The sequence below is a fragment of the Manis javanica genome, chromosome 3 (assembly GCF_040802235.1).
Source record: "Manis javanica isolate MJ-LG chromosome 3, MJ_LKY, whole genome shotgun sequence".
Lineage (NCBI taxonomy): Eukaryota > Metazoa > Chordata > Mammalia > Pholidota > Manidae > Manis > Manis javanica.
Window position 1 is genome coordinate 9891547 of NC_133158.1, and position 19561 is coordinate 9911107.

At 38.6% G+C, this 19561-nt stretch overlaps 1 long non-coding RNA gene across 1 annotated transcript in view; it reads left to right on the forward strand.

Annotated features, from left to right (window-relative positions):
• The window catches only part of LOC140848312 (uncharacterized), a 65747-nt gene extending 52244 nt beyond the window's left edge, over window positions 1-13503 (forward strand). The window contains exons 3-4 of the long non-coding RNA XR_012128922.1: window positions 12840-12906; window positions 13240-13503. This is a non-coding gene — a long non-coding RNA (uncharacterized lncRNA). The remainder of the gene's footprint in view (window positions 1-12839; window positions 12907-13239) is intronic.
• The last annotated feature ends 6058 nt before the right edge of the window (window positions 13504-19561 follow it).

The following is a 19561-nucleotide window of genomic DNA, read 5'->3' on the forward strand; positions in this document are numbered from 1 at the left end:
TTTTTATCTTCTTTTACAACCAACTTGAATTGTTAAAAAAAAACTGTTTTTTAAATTTGAGTAAAAACAACTGATCAAAAAGGTAGAAAATAGACAAAGTTAAATTTTCTCATATTGGGACAGAACAGATCCTTGAAGTAAGACAAAAAGGAACACCTTGGTTAATTTACTGCTATAATGCAAAGCTGGATAGGATTATTAGAGTATTTTTTTCCATACATGCACAAAAATAATCTTCTCTGAGATTAATGATAATTATATATTGTAACCTGTTTGTTATATTGGATTTTTTTAATCAAACTTTAAAAAATTTAAGTAAATACAAAGTTACCTCCTGAGCTTGTGGCACAATAGCAGCCTTCTCTTGTGCTGCCCTTTATTAGAATAATTAAGTTTAATTGGCTCTTAGAGGATCACAAGTTCTATGGAAGCCTAAAGGAAGAAGCCATTTAGGTCTCCCTCACCACAAAAACTTTGAATCAGGACTCAGTTTAATCGGGTAGTTACTGAGAGACACAAGGATTTATATGCAGATTATAGCATCTTTAAGCAAACTCATTTTCCAACAAGAGATGCCAGCCTGCTCAAGTATGGTCATTTAGAATGTAAAGTGATCATGTAACAGAAACTGGTATTACCATTGTGTCTAAAAAACAGACACTTTTAGTTGCCGACCTAATAGCCATTTTCCTACTCTTCTTTCTTGCCAGTAGAGCCTTCCTCATGTTCCATGGGAAGTGGAAACTCCAAATAGTCCATTTTTGAGCCTCTTTAAAATTAGGATGTGGACATGTGACCCAGTCCTGTCCAATGGGACTTGAGGGGGGAATTTCCTGGGATAAAGAGAGAAATAAGTGAGAGAAATCTCTTTTCTCCCTCCCTGCTTTGGTACATTGTTAATTTTTGCTACTGCAACAGCCATCTTGTCACTGTAAAGCAACACACATCACTGATATTGTAGATGGCAGAGCAGAAAGAGAAAGAATTGAGCTCCATCAGTCAGTTGGAAACTCCATCCTGGAGTCATGGATTTCTATACTTGTTTGCCTTGGAATATGGAGGGAGTCTGTGGTCTACTCAGGTATTGAGCTGAAAATGTGGGCAAAGAGGAGAGGTCAGGTGTTATCCATGTATTTGGCATAGTTCACAGGGTAGTCACAATGATGCAGTAGAAGTACTAGGCATGTGAGCAAGGAAACCTTGTGAGTCACCCGTTATAGTCTGGAAAGGTAGTGGAACCATGACAGCAGAAATGGAGGATAAAATCCCCTTGGAAGGCCAGTTGTCCCTCAGAGCTATATTTGCTGAGGAGAACTGCATGTGCCAGGCCAATGAGCAGTGAGATAGAATCTTAAAAATGGGCAAAGGACTTCAATAGATATTCTCCAAAGAAGATAAACAAATGGCCAACAAGCACTTGAAAAGATGTCAATGTCATTATTCATTAAGGAAATGTTAATAAAACCACAATGAGATCACACCCACTAGGTTGGCCATAACCCTCCCCCAGAAAAAAAAGAAAAAGGAAAAGGGCATTGGTGTTGACAATGAAGAAGAGAAATTGATTGGAACCCTTGTATGTTGCCTTTGAAAATGTAAAATGGTGTAACCACTGTGGATACCAGTTTGAACACAAAATACTCAAATGTAGTTACTTTGTGCCCCAGTAACTCCACTCCTAGGTATATATACCCCAAAGAATTGAAAACAGGTATTCAAATACATACTTATATGAGAATGGTCATAAATGTCACTGTTCTCAATAGCCAAAAGCTGGAAACAATCTAAGTCTCCATCCAGAAATGAATGGATAAACAAAATATGATATGTACATACAGTGGAATATTGTTCAGCCATAGAGAGGAAATACTGGTATGTAGTACAACATGGATGAACCTCAAAAACATGCTAAATGAAAGAAGCCAGACACAAAAGGCCACACTGTATGATTCCATTTACATGAACCATCTGGAGTAAGCAAATCCATGAAAAGATAGAGCAGATTAGAGGTTGCCAGGAGCTGAGAGTAACCGCTTATGGAAGTAATGGGGGCAACTGCTGAAGGAGTACAGAGATTCCCTTTGGGGTGATGAAAATGTTTTAGAACTCGGGAAGAGGTGATAGTTGCACAACATTCTGAATAGACTAGATGCCACTAAATCATACACTTTAACACTTTAAAATAGTTAATAATTAATTTAATGCAAATTTTACCTCAGTTTTTTACAGAATTGTTTAATGTACAACAGGATCATAAATTGTAACCTTTATGGCTATCTGTTCCACCAGACAGAATTTGTTTTAATCTGGCTAGGGCCTATGAGACAAAAATCTACAAGTTAAACTCTCTCTCCTGTGAGTTATAAAATGGCCCTGAGAATAGGAATTCAACCAAATAACACACTGAAGAACACTCCGCAAGCTCTTTCCTATTTCTAAGTTTTGTATATTTTTTGCAACAACACATAGAATTCAAGTTGCAGTTCAGACTGTGTTCATAATGGGTTATTTTCATCTTTTTTTCCCAGTCAGCTGGCCTCATTCACGGCCTCCCCAGTCTATAAGAAATGTATTAAACTAGAAAAGGAAAGTATTGGGATCTAATGTCTTTCCTCCCTGAATATTACTTAGTCTGTGCACAATGTGCCCACCTCTTCCCAGTAAATAAATCATCCTTATGTGGGTCTCCATCTCTATCTGTAGGATGTGTTTTACCAGTGTCGCCAGTGGGTAAGGAATAACGAATAGTATTCTTCTGTCTGCTTGCATAACTAGGTTTTCAGTTCTTTGCAAGTAAAGCAGACAGAAAGCCCCATTAAACCCTTCAGCCAAAATATTAGAGACAGAGACAGAGATAAAGACAGGGAGACAGAGAACTTCTCTATAGTTCTTCAAGTTTTACTAAATGTTTTGGTGGGTAATAGGACCCTTAGAAAATTTAAAGAAAACTGAGGACTATTTCTGCAGGAAAACACACATGGATACATGAACACAAAACTTTGCAGACGGTTTCCAAATTTCAGATGGTTTTATACTCACAGAAAGGTTTCCAAGCAAAGAATCCCTACTCTGGGTGTTCCAGCCCATCAGAAATAACTAAAGTAAAAATTTTCTGTGTGATCTGTCTAACCTGTCTGTGTGCAAAGCCTCCAGTCTACAGCTTTCATCTCTTTGCAAAGATCCACAGACTATATGAAATTGTTCCCTTTATTTGTAGGTTCCTGAAATGAGGAAATAAATATTGTGAATAGAGGAAAAAGCATCAAAGAGGAAAACTTATCCATAGGCTTGCTTTTTGGAATTGTTTCATTATTTTAACTAATAAGCCAACTACTGTTAAAAGATATTTATTTTGAAAAAGTTATTTATGTTGCTCCACCACATTTATTTTCTCAGCATCATGCTTGTGTATATAGATTACTGGTGAATAAAGTCTGAAACAGCCTTATTCAGCATGTATTTCAGTTTGAGACTGAAAATGCAATGAGCTTTCCGTATCAACTTCTAACTGAACTTAATCTTCACTTTTTTCTCAGCTTGAGTATTTTTTATAGATCATTTTGCCCCTCCCACTCACAAGCTCATTATTTTCATCTGCTAATTTACTGTTTAATTACTTATTTCCACCATACTGTACAATTATATTCAGTGGCTCTTGACTTAGTAAACCTTGGCTTATTTCAGAAAAAAAAATGTCAGAATGGTATATTTTCTTTTTGAGTCTAAAGTTAAAAATAAGATTTACTTTGTATGCACCATTAAAGGTGATAAATCTCCCAGCTTCAGTTAAGAACATAACAGCATCAAATGTCATAGAAATTCCTTCTTTATGCCACTTATTTTATTCTGAAATTTAAAATAGAATTTAAGGTCTTCTTTGAAATGTCATAGAGTTGGTGAACAATGCTTCTGGAAAGATGAGGAAAGAACTGCTCATCAGTTTGGTCAGGCATCCCTGTTTGCATGGGACTTTCCTAGTTTTAGTACTGAAAGTCCAGTATCCTGAAAACTCTTTCAGTTCTAGGGAGGCTGGGATAGCTGGTTACCTGAATGATCCCTTTCAGCAAAACCCAACATTATTAACTTAAAAGTATCTGTAGTCCACGTTTGTAAACAACTGACCCTCTCCAGGTTTGTAATATACCCTAGAGATTTTTTTAAGAGTAGTCAACTTAAAACACATTTGAGACCAGAATGGAAATTACATGAGTATCATGTCAGAGAAGGCTTGTAGCAGAAAGACTAATTTGCATTGGCATTTATAATGGAGAGAATTTCCATATTACTTGTGAAATTAAAAATAAAGATTTTTTTAAAAGAGGCAAAGTTGGAAATAGGCCTAAAAGATGTTAATCCAAGAAGAGTATAGATCAGAATTTCTTCTGAAGCTGAGAATTTTTTAAAATTTAAATTGTAATTGTATTGATTGGAATAGGTATAAATTTAAATAGCGCTAATGCTAAAAAGGAACAAAAAGTGTAGGTTCAATGAATATCTTCCTCCCATCCTGTCTTCCAACCATTCAGCTGCCCAAAAAGTTCTAGTATACTATCCAGAGATATTCTGCGCAACTATAAAAAAGAAATATAATTTTGGGGGAGTAAAATGATAACTACTGAAGATAAGACTGAAGGGAAGCAAAGAGGTGAGTTTGGAGTTGAAGCATAGGAGTCAGCAACCCAAAAAAGCCAGGGAAGAGCAAAGGAACAGCACAAGTAGACGGAGGGTGTGGAGTAGCGTGGAGCTTTCAGGGACCTGCAGGCAGTTCAGGTGAGAGCTAAACGTACAAAAACAGTGGCGGCAATGAGGGATTAATCTGGAGAGACAGGCAGGGTCAAGCAGAATCCTTGTAGTGTAAAAGCACAATTTTTGCTTTAAATGAACATGAGCCAAAGAAAAGCAGACTTAACTCCATGGGAGTGGGGTGCAGGGTACAATCAAAGGTCTTAGTAGGCAATTCTCTTAATGCCTAGCCCAGTTAGAATGAACCTCTGGATAAAGTTTAGATGATGTAGTTTGAAGGGGAAAAGATAACTATATTCAAGACAAACTGAGTTTCTTCCAAGATGGATGATGTCCATTTCTATTAAGTGAACCAAAGTTGAAGCTTTGACAAAAGTAGACCTAAGAGGAAATTATTTCAGCAAGGTCTCCATGTCCATGTACACTCTTCTGTGACAAACTGTGTTTCTGCGTTGTTGGAAGTGCTGCTTTCAACAGCTCTCATCAGTCCTGCTTCCTGCAGTCTTAGCTCAACAGATGTCATAGCTGTGATCTTTCAGAATGCATTCTCTGTGCCGAAACTCTTTATTGGAGAAGCTTAAGGAACATTGTCCTCACTTGAACATTACCTCTGCATGCCAATAAACCTCTGGCAGCTGTAAACATGTTCCCAGTTGCTGAGCCAATAAACAGGGACTCCCATTCTGGAGAGAATAACTTTCACCACTGCACAGTAATTTCTAAGAAAGAAAGAGAATTTGACACTGCCAGATAGGAGTTCCTTATATTGGCTCTTGAGAATTAAAAAAAAAAAAAAACATTCAGGGCACCAACCTTGACTTTCTTGGGTTAGAATAGAGTTGGAGTGATGAAAGAGTCCATCTTAAAAATAAAAAAAAAAGTCCCAGGGGTTATAATAGTCAGATTTGGAAGATTCCATCTGCTAGTCCAAAATTGGGCAGAGTCCTCAAATAATCTTTTGTGATCACAGACTCACTCCAGATGAGCCTGATTTGCATTGAGGTGTTGAAAGATTTCTAATCACTTAGGTTGGGAGACTCTTAACTCTGGAAATTTGTTAGGCTCCACAGCAGAGGAAATAATAGTGGAAAAGAAGTCCTTACAGAAACGCATTGGAAATGGGTCATTCAACTGTACTGATATACCTTAATGCAGTAGAAAAAAGTGAATAAATCAAAGTTTTATAAATGGAATTTCTTTTAAGTGTATTGGGGGATCTACAGATTTAAAGAGATCTCGTAGGGCATTTTTCAAATCAGTATTTTATTTTTAAATGTAATACATGCTCATGGTTAAAAAAAGCACACACACATATCACCTCACACCAGTAATGATCGCCACTATCCAAAAGACAAACAACAACACATGTTGGCGAGGTTGTGAAGAAAGGGGAACCTTCCTACACTGCTGGTGAGAATGTAAATTAGTTCAACCATTGTGGAAAGCAGTATGGAGGTTCCTCAAAAAGCTCAAAATAGAAATACCATTTGACCCAGGAATTCCACTCCTAGGAATTTACCCTAAAAACGCAGCAGCCCAGTTTGAAAAAGACATATGCACCCCATGTTTATTGCAGCACTATTTACAATAACCAAGAAATGGAAGCAACCTAAGTGTCCATCAGTAGATGAATGGATAAAGGAGATGTGGTACATATACACAATGGAATATTATTCAGCCATAAGAAGAAAACAAATCCTACCATTTGCAACAACATGGATGGAGCTAGAGGGTATTATGCTCAGTGAAATAAGCCAGGTGGAAAAAGACAAGTATCAAATGATTTCACTCATCTGTGGAGTTTAAGAACAAAGAAAAAAACTGAAGGAACAAAACAGCAGCAGACTCACAGAACCCAAGAATGGACTAACAGTTACCAAAGGGAAAGGGACTGGAGAGGATGGGTGGGAAGGGAGGGATAAGAGGGGGTGGCAGAAGGGGCATTACTATTAGCAGACATAATGTAGTGGGGGGGGCACAGGGAGGGCTGTACACAGAAGACAAGTAGTGATTCTACAGCATCTTACTATGCTGATAGACAGTGACTGTAATGGGGTATGTCACGGGGACTTGGTGATGGGGGAAGCCTAGTAAACATAATGTTCCTCATGTAATTGTATATTAATGATACCAAAAAAATGCACACACACATAGTAGAGAGGAAAATAATATGAAATGTAAAATCCTCTCCCTTCCTACTCCTCCCAGATAATCAATGTTAACACTTTCTTGTCTCCCAGCTGCATATTCCAACATGATCTTATAAAACATTTGCCCTTTTTTTTCTTTTTGTCAATACATGATGGACCCCACTCCATGTTAGGAGATAGCCACCCTCATTCCTGAACTTGCCAAATGTATATACCATCTATCTATGTTCTCTGTAACTATTCCTTCATTTATGAAAATTTAGGTGATTTCTTCTCTTTCTCTGTCACACACACACACACACACACATGCTCCAATGAACATCTTTGCACATATATGCAAGTATGCCAATAGGATAGCTTCCAGATGAAATTGCTGGTTGGAAGAGTATGTGCATTTTAATATTCTCAAAATGTATTCCCCCCAAAAGTATACCAACTTCCACTTCCAACAGGGTACATGACAGTCCCTATGTTCCTGCTTCCTCACCTCTTCTTGGTATTATCCTGCTTAATCTAGGTCAATTTCATTGGCAAAAAATGGTATCTCATTATTATTTTAACTAGCATTTTTTTTTTACTATAAGGGAGGCTGAGTATATCTTCCTGTGTTTACTGATCACTTAGATTTTTTTCCAGTTTATTGAGGATTCGTTTGCAAAGCAGAAAGTAATTTTTCAAAGTGATCCTCCCGCTGCCATAATTTATCCCTTTCTAAGTTTAGGGCATCATAAATTGGCCCAAACAAGTCATTTCCAAGGGATAACCATACATAGGTTATCCTTACTTTGAAAAAGCTGTTACTTGATTCTGCTTGCATCCCATTTCTTTCCTTTGCTTTGCTGCCAAGAGATGGATTCTTATTTTCCTCTTCATCCATACCTTCTTAGTCCCCAAGGTCTGGCATCCGTCCCCACCACTCTAATGAACACACTCTCTGGAAGGTCACTGAGGACCTCCTTATTGCTAATACTACAAGCTCTGCTCTGGGATCATTCTCCTTGGCTTGTGGAGGGCGCTTAGGGCTCCTCTGCTCCCTAACTTCTCTGGGCCTCAGATTCCTCAGCAGATGGTAATAAGAATATCCTTTCTGTCTTGGGTTTGTTGGGAGGTTTAAATGAAATCATATGAATGTGCTTTATGAGTTATAAAATACAGCATAAACACAAATTGTTATTATTATTTGCCTGGGCCCTTCGGGTTCCCAGTACAGGCTTACAGCTTAAGAGGAGATATTTCATTCTTACTGATCAACCCTGCACTGCTTCCCTTAGCCTGCTTTCCTCTTTCTCTCTCTCTCTGTCTCTCTGTCTCCCTCACACCCCACAATCTTCCACACTGAGAGACTAACTTTTACTAAGCATCTGCTATGTGCCAAGCAGTGTTTGGGGTGCTGGGGAAACAGTGGTAACTACTTTTGTTTTTGTTTTTTACTTGATGATGCTGTTTTATTTATTTATTTTTTATTACGGTGTCATTGATATACACTCTTATGAAGGTTTCACAAGAAAAACAATATGGTTATTGCATTCACCCTTATTATCGAGTCTCCCACACACCCCATTGCAGTCACTGTCCATCAGTGTAGTAAGATGCCACAGAGTCCCTGTTTGTCTTCTCTGAGCTACACTGTCTTCCCCGTGACCCACACACACCATGTGCACCAATCATGATACCTCACAATCCCCTTCTCCCTCCCTCCCCACCCATCCTCCACCATCTCTCCTCTTTGGTAACTGCTAGTCCCTTGGAGTCTGTGAGTCTGCTGCTATTTTGTTCTTTCAGTTTTGCTTCGTTCTTATACTCCACAAATGAGGGAAATCATTTGGTATTTGCTTTCTCTGCCTGACTAATTTCACTGAGCATAATACCCTCTGGCTCTATCCATGTTGTTGCAAATGGTAGGATTTGTTTCTTTCTTATGGCTGAATAGTATTCCATTTCGTATATGTACCACATCTTCTTTATCCATTCATCTGCTGATGGACACTTAGGTTGCTTCCAGGTAACCACCTATGGAACCGGCATTAAGTATTGGCAGTGTGCCAGCATGGTGCATAAAAGCCCACATGGGATAATGATCAGTATTTTATTTTAAATATAATAGATGCTCATTTGTAATAATTGCTTCATATCAATTCTCAGAGACAAGTATTATTTTTACTTTTTTGTTTCAAACATAGGAATCTGAAACCCAGATAGGTTAAGTAAATTACCCAAAGCTACAAAGTAGTAAGTGAGGAATTGAGGATTTGAACCCAGATCTCTGGGGCTGTTCCATATAATGCTCATTACATTATATCCTGCCTTAAATGGCTGTTGAGAGAATTAAATGAGATCATGTATATGCTTAATGGATGATATAGACAGGAATGAGATAAGTAGGTGCTTAATAAAGGTAGACCATTACTGACAGCAGGACCAACATGGTCAACATGGTTAGCTCAAGGAAGAGCAAATTCCAGACAGCATTGACACAAACTGTTGCACAGGCCTCTGGGGACACTCTGCTTTTTCAGGTGAGCACAACCACAACACTGCGTGATGATCAGTCTGTGCCACAGCCAAGTACCTATATCCTGTGCCGCCGCAGGGGTCCATAACAGCTCTGTCTTATTCACTCATTTATCCGCCTCTTGCTGAAGGGAACGAGGGATCAGGTGTCACTCTACAGTCCTGAGTCCTGAGAATGACTTTTGAATTCAGTCCCTGCAGGCAAAGAGAGCAGTCTGCTTTCTTGGAGAAGAATTTAAGCACTTCACTGTGTGGATAGTAACTTTTTGTTGAAGCAAGCATCCAGGATTAGGGATTTTGGGTCATTTTGCAGATTAATCCAATAGGTCAAAGAGAGACAAAGCTCATTGGCCAGCCATCATTCCAAAAAATGAAAAACATTGCCTATACATTGCTAAATGGTTTCATCAGAGAATACAAATGGTTCTGTGGTACAGTCATCCAGGTACTATTATTACAACAATGGCTGCTGCCATTTCTCATCCAAGCTAAAAGAACTGTAGAGCATGCCACTTTTTAATGTGCCACCAAGAAAAAGAGCTCCCAGTTAAACTGTTGTTACATCACACCAGTTGTAAGATAGATCTTTATTTCTAAAAAAGTTAAAAATGTAAAAAACTATGTGCTCTGCAGAATTGATAATACCTGTACTGGTAAGAACTAAACTTTTTAGTGTTTTCTATTGGCCGGGCTGTCTTCCAGGTGCTTTGCGTATCTTACATTATTCAACCTTCAGAACTCTGGGCTCCTAGCTTTACTGGCCCTTTTTCACAGGTGAGGTTGCTCTGGGAGGCTTGAAAACACTCCCACCACATACACAAAATCATAGAAGTGCCACTGGAACCCAGATCTATCCAGGCCCAACTGCTCTTTCTGTCGCTGTCCTCCATCAATGTAGAAAATTTCAGCATGTCCTTCACAATGCCCAGCAGGAAACATGGAGTCTCTGAGACCAAGTTGGAGAATGAATGTTGGTGGGAAAAGTGCCCAGAGCTGCCACCTGCCAAATGAGCCTGGGATGCGCTACAGAAGGAAGACATGTGTGTTTCTTCAAGTTGTTGCACCAAGGTCACCTGACATTGAAGAACATGAGAAAAGTTCAACACAATTCTGGAATGTGGTTTACCAGCAGGCAATTCTTAATCTCAAGCAGTGAGCTAACATAGTGGGAGTGACAGTGAGCACAGTGGCTGGAAGGGACTCATTCATCCCATCCTAAGTTCACTTAATGTAGCTTAATTCTGAAATAGTAGAAGCGTGCACAGACAAGGCTTGCTGGCCAGATCAGAAATGGGAGAAGTGCTTCTTTTGCACATGTTGTCTGAGAAACCTCCGATGAGTACTTGAAAAACACGTGTATAATCGTACATACTTCTATTATTAAACACCTACTCTTAGCTCCACCTCCTCACACCGTCCATGGGGCCACCTTATCCTCATTTAGGAAATGGACAAGAAAGCAGTCATTCAAGTAGGGATCACAGTAAAATAAAAGCCCAATCCTATCCAAACCTGTTCGTCTCTGGAGAAGAAAACACCTGGATATTTTTACAAAGGAAAACAGTTGTGTGACTAATAAGGGACATCAATGCCCCCAGGAAACTCCCAGCCTGACCTAGTATTAGGAATCCCCTAGGGAATCTCATGTAAAATTCTGATGTCTGTAGCCTCTCTTCCCAGACATAATAAATCAGATTATCTAAGAAGAGACCTGAAATTTGTATTTTTTTAAAAAGTGCCCTAAGTGATTCTTATGACCCTGGTCATTTGGAAAACCCTATCCTGAGGGCAGTTCTTGTTTTAGTTATTGAAAAGCCACTGGAGTAAATGTTATCTGGGCAGGCAGGTAGAATGCATATTACTCCTTGAGACAAATGGATAATTGAAAGGTGGTTGGTTCTTACCTATTATTTTCTCTAAAAAGAAATTCCAGCGAATTGACTGGACGTTGGTGAGGATAAGTTGCAGTCTTAATGGCTACAGCCTAAGAAGGAAATTGAAGACTGCAGAGCAGGGGCCATGTTTTAGTAGCTACTGTTATCTTCTTGAAAACAGCAGTTGGTATGCTCTGTTATTATTCCACCTTACAGATGAGTATTCCAAATCCCAAACAGGTTAGTATCTTTGTGAAGAGTCCAGTATGAAAGAGGCACATGGAAAGAGATAGGGAGTCTCAGCTTGAAATTGGCCTGTAAGTAAATCCAGTCTTAATTTAGAAATCTTTTTCAGGCCCTTTGAAAGTCCTTAGGCTTTCAATTAAGAGGAGTGCACCCTACTCTAAAGGAAGTTTGATTCCAACTTCTTATGCCACTTAAACTCAATCAAAGCCCAAATATATTCAAAGATTCCAAATATTCTACAGGTGTCACGGGATGAGGTTTAAAAAAACCGGTCTACTGTCTTATCATCCTTATTGAATGGGCTGGAAAAATTATTCATTGCACTTCAGCTCACCTATCTTTGTTTCTAACTGTAAAGGGGCAAATTTGCAAGAAAGGACTAACTTCTACACAAATCCAAACAACATTACTCCGATCTTTTGTGTTGTTGAAACAATTCCTTAGTTTTGTTGATCAAAATTCAATGTGCAGATGAACCTCTTGTGCAGCTTGTTTAAAATTCAGATTCCTGGACCAGCCCTGTAGAATGCAATTCAATGGGTTACATCTGAGGTGAGGCCCAGAAATGTGAATTTCAATAAAATGCTCAGTTGAATCTCATGGTAGGAAACCATTTATAAGTTTCTGTGTTAGTAAAACTTAATTGTAACTGTTTTCCACTTTTACTGTTCTCTTTCACTCCAAAGGAGCCTGAATTTATATTCAATTTAGAAATGTCATATGTGGTTGAAAGAGCTCTGAGTTTCAAGCAAACAGGTGAATTACCAGCAGAATGATTTATGAAGTGAAGTAACTCACTTATTTAGGCAAATCGGCTCCCCCTTGTGGAATGTGTTCTGTGGCAGATACAGGCCTCATAAAAGAACCATAGGCCTTGGGGCTGAGCTAGTCAACACAACTCAACCAAGAATATTCTTGGGGTTGTCTAAGCTGTAATTCTGGGAAAGGCATTTGGTTTCCTGTATCCTGCTTCACTTGATTTCCTGCATCTGATCCGATGCTCAGAGTTCCTGCTTCACTGATGGCATGAATAGAAATTAATTGAATTAGCTAGCTAGTCTCCAATGTTCGTTTGCACAGATATGCTTAGAATTTAATTCTGTCATGTCTGCTTTCCTCAAAGCCCTCCCTTTTTAGAGATAAAATCCCTAGGTAAACAAACCACCAACAAAAAGATTTTTCCCCTGGCTATTCCCAAAGGTAGAGAAGCTAAATGAATTTTGCAAAGTATGTCATTTTTAAAACAATTTTTTTTCCAAAAACCTCTTAATTCCATGATAATCTCTTGTAATGTGTGTTTTCTGTATTATTTAAGATCATTCACTTCTGCAATGGAAAAAAAGAGAAGCAAACAGGGAGAAGAGAGGAAACTAAACACAGAGGTAAGTACCTTATGAAACACATTAGACGTAAATAATAAGTAGAGGAATACATGTGCCAAACTTGATAAGAAGGAATAGAAAAACCAAGAGGCACAAAAATTTCTGCTACACACGTTAAGGACAAGAATTTTTAAAAGATCTGTAGGAAAAAAACCTTACATCAATCTGTAAGGTCTTAAATTGGCTGTTATTGGTGGCACTCATCCTAGTTCCAGGGTTTCTGCCCAAGAAACACCAATGGTTGCTCATCTGGCTTTTTGGCAAGCTATAGATGTTGGCCTAGAGTACTTGCACTTGTGTCTCTAATATAGCAACTATGCGTTATGGTCCTAGGTACCTTTCATCTGGTGGGTGCCTTGTTCAAACCTCATTTCTGCTCCCCCTGAACCTGGGAAGACTAATGTGAAGAGTGAAAGAACGAGCCAGTAAGCAAGACATGCCATGTAAACATCCCCAGAGTTCAGACAGTGTGGGCGTTTCACTCCATGGTACCCTGTGTTAAGCATGTTAACCTATCCCATCTCTTCCCCCTTGCTTTGCAATGTGTTTTAATTTACTTCAATAATCTACATGATTTGAACATGTTGATTTGGTCCTTGAGCCTTTAATTAAAAAAGGTCTGTTACCTTGCCTAGTAGTCTATTTGGAGGCTATCTTTACATTGAACTATTTTCTTACACATCTCTTGTTTTTATTTTGTCTATAATTTGTTTTATAATATGTCAGTAGAGACATAGTAGTGTGGAAGGTTATAGACCCAGGCTTTGGGGCAGCTTTTAGAGGGCAGAGGAATTTTGAATAATAGGCTCAGAGATCAGGAAGGAAGTGCATGGGTATAGACCACAATAGATATTCTCCCACATGAAGAGCTAAGCTAAGAGAGTACTGAGAAAACCCCCTGGATACCTGTTCCCTCTTGAAAGTGTCAACAGCCACTCCTGGCAGTTGTCACTTCTTCCAGAGACATGCCTGGCACACACAAATATGGGCCATTCTATTATATCTTCATTGATGATCAAGCCTTGATCATGTGGACTCTTGGAGACAGAACACCTCTACTTTAGCCAGCATCCCAAGACCAGCAAGAAAATTCAGTATTCTGGACATCATTCTGTGCCATACAGTTTCCTTTTTCATCTAAGAATATGTGGTTCCCAGCACTGTTCATAAATCAGATTTCCTGGGAAATAGGTGAAATCATACTAGGTGAGGCATAATTTGGAAATGAGGAGTGCATTCACATCAGAGGTGGAAGGCCCATACTTACCAAGCAAGCTGTATTTTTTCCACCTTACTACCTTTCTTTATTTTTAGTGGAGATTCAGTTTTGTTTTTGTGTTTACCATCTCATGGGCTCAGTGAAGCACTCTCTTCTCAAGAGAACAATGGGGTAGTAAACTAATCCAATCAGAAAAAGTCTCTGCTATTGCCTAGAGAGGGTGGCTTATTCATGGCTTCTGGTGCAAATCTGAACAATAAGGTCTGTTTGGGGTTCTTAGGGGGAAAAAAAGGCCACTATCTTATGCCATATGCAAAAATTAACTCAAAATGGATTAAAGACTTGAATGTAACACCTGAAACCATAAAAGTCCTAGAAGAAAACATAGGCAGTGAACTCCTTGATATAGGTCTTGACAGTGATTTTTTTAATCTGACACAAAAGGCAAAAGCAACAAAAGCAAAAATAAATAGATAAATCAAACTAAAAAAATCCTGCTAGATGGAAACCATCTACAAAATGAAAATGCACCTATGAATGCAAGAAAATATTTGCAAATCATATATCTGATAAGGGGCAAATACCTGAAATATGTAAAGAACATACAACTCGTTAGCAAAACAATAAACAATCTGATTTAAAAAAGCGCAGGAGATCTGAGCATTTTAACAAGACATGCAGAGGGCCAACAGGTTCATGAAAAGGAGCTCAACATCACTGACCAATAGGGAAATGCAAATCAAAACCACAATAAGATATCACCACACAACTATTTGAATGGCTATTACCAGAAATAACAAGTGTTGGTGAGGATATAGAAAAAAGGAAACCCATGGATACTGTTGGTGGGAATGTCAATTGGTGTAGCCAGTGTGGAAAATAGTATGGAGGTACCCCAAAACATTAAAAAAAGAACTACTATATGATCCAACAATTCCCACTTCTCAGTATTTATCGAAAGAAAACAAAAGCTAACTTGAAGAGATAACTGTATCCCTATATTCATTGCAGCATTATTTACACTAGTCAAGATAATGAAAACAACCTAAGTGTCCATTGGTGAATGAATGGGTAAGGAAATTGTGTGTGTGTGTGTGCGTGTGTGTGTGTGTGTGTGTGTGTGTGTGTGTGTACATACATACATACATACATACATACGTACATACAATGGAATATTATTCAGGCATAAAAACAGGAAATCTTGCCATTTGTGACAACATGGATGGACCTCAAAAGCATTATGCTACGTGAAAAAAGTCAGAGAAAGACAAATACCATATGATCTATCTTATATGTGGAATCTAAAATAAATTTTAAAAAACAAGCTCATAGATACAGAGAAAAGATTGGTGGTTGTCTGAGGCAGAGGTTGAGGGGTGGGGGAAATGGGTGAACTGTTTTTGTTCTTTTTAGTTTAAATTAATTGAATTTTAAAAAAGAAATAAAGCAGAGGATGAACTTTGGATTAAAACAAACTTCATTTCAAATCCTAAGTAACAACAGTTAACATGAGTTTGAGAAGTTGCTTAAGAAAAAAAAAGACATTGAGACACACTTGTATTTATGTACCACCACCCTAAGTGTGGTGAATTAACACACAAATGGCCTTAATCAAGAATCTACATTCAGTCAGTGTCTGAAAGACCTTAATCAGGAATCAAAACACTGGAGAAGCCTCTTCTGCAAGATTTTCAAATATCCCTATCTGAATCTGCACCAAAAGTTTTATTAATTAGCGTAAGTAATGTTAAAAATAAGTTTTCACTTATTTGTCAAGTTGGCAGGAAATTTTGTATAGGCATCTTCATTCTGGCATGGAGGAGGTATCATTATCTGAGGAGCCCAGAAGCCTAATGCCTCCTGTGACACCTCAAGTTTATAACTCAGTCCCATTTTGTGTTGTCTCAACTTACTTTCTGGAGGATTCTTTCATCTGATTTATCTAGGTCAGCAGATCCTGATATCACAACATGGTCACATTTGTCTTGGAATAAATGTTTTATGCACAATGCTATCAAAATGCCTAAAATGACAAAGAACCAGGGACTTTACTGAGTTCACAAGATTGGGTGTGTGATTACTTTGTGTCTGCATGATAAAATTAGACCTGAGACTTGCCATTGCTTTTTCATTCAGTTATATTATCAGGACAAAGAACTAGAGCCCTTGCCTACCCTAGTTATTGGAGGTTATCAATATCTGTCAGAAAGAACACACAAATTGGAAACAACAAAATTAAGTTAATTTGGACCATGTATTATCTATTACTGTGTAACAAATTACCTTGAAACTTAGTAACTTAAGAGAATAAGCATTTATTATCTCACAGTTTCCGTGAGCCAGGATCAGGAGTGGCTTAGCTGGGGAGTTCTGGCTTGGTGTCTCTTACGGGGTTACTGTCAGGATGTCGGTCAGAGCTGCAGTCACTTGAAAGCTTGACTGGGGTTAAAGTAGGTTCACTTCTGAGATTGCTCATGCACATGTATGGCAGGATGGTGCTGGCTGGTGACCGGAGTGCTCAGTTCATTGCCATGTGACTGTCTTTATAGGACTATTTGGGTGTCCTGAGGATACTGAGGCTGGCTTTCCCTAGAGCTGGTGTAAGTCTGGGGAGGGAAAATCCCGGGGCAAAATACCTCTAAAAACCGAAATCAGTCAAAGGGAGAAATAAAAGTTTAAAACCCATTTATTGCTTACAAACTGTAGTCCAGGGGCTTCTCTCTTTCCTGCTCCAGAAGAAGCAAATCTGACACTCCCCTCCCCTCTTGGGATAGCCCTCCTTGCCCAGTAATTACCCATTGATATGGAAATGAACTTCTCTCCACCCCTGAGGAATGATGCAAAGGCACTAAAGCCATACTTCTTTCCACCTCTGAATGCCTATTGATATGCAGATGTACTAAAGCCAGGCAAGATATTCTGGAAATGTTATAGTTTTGCCCACAGCTGGTAACCCCAAAAGATACCAAGTGCCCAAAAGTGGCAATCTGATACAGGTGCAAAAATTACATATACTGTCACTGCCACATTGTGTTCATTAGAAGTAAGTGATTAAGTCTGTTCCCACATTCATAGGAAGGAGAATTAGTGTGCACCTTTTATGGTAGAAGGGGCAAATAATCTGTAGACATGTTTTAAAGCATCCACAAGGCACTTGCTGGATCATGTTTGCAAGTCAAATTGTATTTGTTCTGTTCTTTCCATATTCTTACAATAAATGTTTAGCAAGTACATACTATGTGCCAGACTTTGCTGTAGATATAGATATAGAGCCCAGAACAAAGTAGATGAGGTAGGGAGGCGGAGCAGAATAGAAGAGACAGCTGGTCAACAGCAAACCCAAGTGCAAGTGAAGGGCATTGCTCGATGTAAGAATATGGGATAGTGAGAACAGATGAACTTGGGAATCAGTAAGATTCAGTGTATCAGGCTTTTAACTTTAAATAAGAAATCATTGTGACTGACATTCTGCAAATGAAGCAGACTGGGTGCGGATTTTGATTTAAAAGTAAATGACTTCTGCAGATATAATTACAAGGTTAACATCAGGAGGGTGTTGGTTGGACTTAAGTTTTTAGCTTCAGATTCTTGGTTCAGATTTTAGCCTTTGACCTTAGACAAGTTATTACATCTCTCTAAGGTTTTCATTTGTTAATTTGTAGAATGGAGATGATAAGATACACACCTTAATGGAAGGGAGAGATGATAAGCAAAGTCCTGTGCATATTGTCAGTGCTCAAGAAATGTCAGCTGTTGTTATCACTGGGCCATTTGTCTTCCATATGGCTGCCTCCTGGGAGAGCAGTCAACCCACCTCATATAGATCTTCCTTACCCTTAAAATCCACAGGATTCCTTGTAGGCCTCAATTTGGGCCAACAGCTATTTTCTTCAAAGGTAGTTTAACATAACCAGGTAGATATTTGTTGAATCCCTGAAAAATTGCTTTAATGGTCTGTACAAGTTCAAATCCTGGAATTTTGTCCATGACCTCTTCTCTCAGAAAAGGTAAATCACTTAAACTCTCAGCTTGTTTGCCTGAAGAAAAGAATAAGAAGTCACTTTCCCAACTGTGATATTAATTAGTAGAACTAAAGTGTTTTGGAAATGCAGAATATGGCTAATTTTTAAAGGATAAAATATAAATGTTAAGTGCAATGGAATATTATCACACCATGGAGGGAATGTAACTGCTCTAACACTTTTTTGCCAGAAAACATTAGATGGTGGTGATAATGCTTAGCTTTCAGAGGTCTGAGCTCATTTTGAGCAGAACTAAGAAAAGCCTTGGGATTTGAGGCAAGTTTTTTAAAATTGGAGGGGAAAAAAGCATTAGGGATTTTATAGGACTGCTTTCTCCATGCGATCCCTTTAGTAAAAATGCATTTGCTTCCAGTTTTCAAAGATTTCCACTACTGAATATCTCTAGCTTTAATATGGGTATAGTAGTACTCAGATCTCCTCTTTGTCATCAAGGGTCTCTCTGTTGAGTATTCAGTTGCTCATTTCACTTGTGAAACTGAGGGTCCCTAAGTTGCTAAATCAATGTAATGGATTTTACAAGCTGCTTTAGATTAGTGAGGTGTTGTAGAAGAATGACTTGCTTAAAAGAACTATTTAGCTGTTCAGAAAAGAGGTATTACTCATTTGACCAATAAAATTAACATGGAAATGCAGAATGAGGGAATAATTGTCATGTCCGACACTGAAATATGTGTTGCTCATGAACAAGGAAACAGGTTTGTTGTTATTTTTTTTTAAGAGTACTGATTTTTATTTACTTTTTTTACCCAATCTTTAAAAATCCCTTGTGTGGTACAAGAGGAACATTGTCTCCATTAACTGGAGCAAATCGGGGCAGTTGGGTTTGGTGACTTTTCCTGATTTTGTGATGGAAGCTAATGAAAGAGCCAGAATTAGAATCACTAAGTTCCTGATAGTCACCTTGCGCCACTGAACCCACACCGTTCCAAGCAAAAGTACTTCACTCTGCTGTTCCCCGTTTAGTCTCAGAGGAGTCCAGCCCCTCCGTCGTCTTTTTTCTTTTGTCTGACCTTCCAAAGACAGGATCATTTATCAAAGTCCTCTCTCCAAATGATCTGCCTGCACCAGCCATTTCCAGATATACCATGAAGAACAGGCTGGCAATACCCCAGCATTCAGTGAATTTGTTTGAGGGGGACAACATGTCTCTGAAAAGGGACTGACTGTGATGGGAAGTGCTGGGAAATGGGTCCAATGAGACAAGGATGGAATTAGCTGAGAAAAGGAAAACACAATCTAATCTGGAAGAGGAAGTATTAAGGGAAAAGAAGAACAGTAACTGTTCTTCTATAGTTATTGAGAACAGAGCTGGAAATCAAAAGATTTAAATTGCAGGAAAGAGGTTAAAAGAGGAGGAAATGTTCTGTTTCCTGGCTCTGTGCAGAAATCTGGC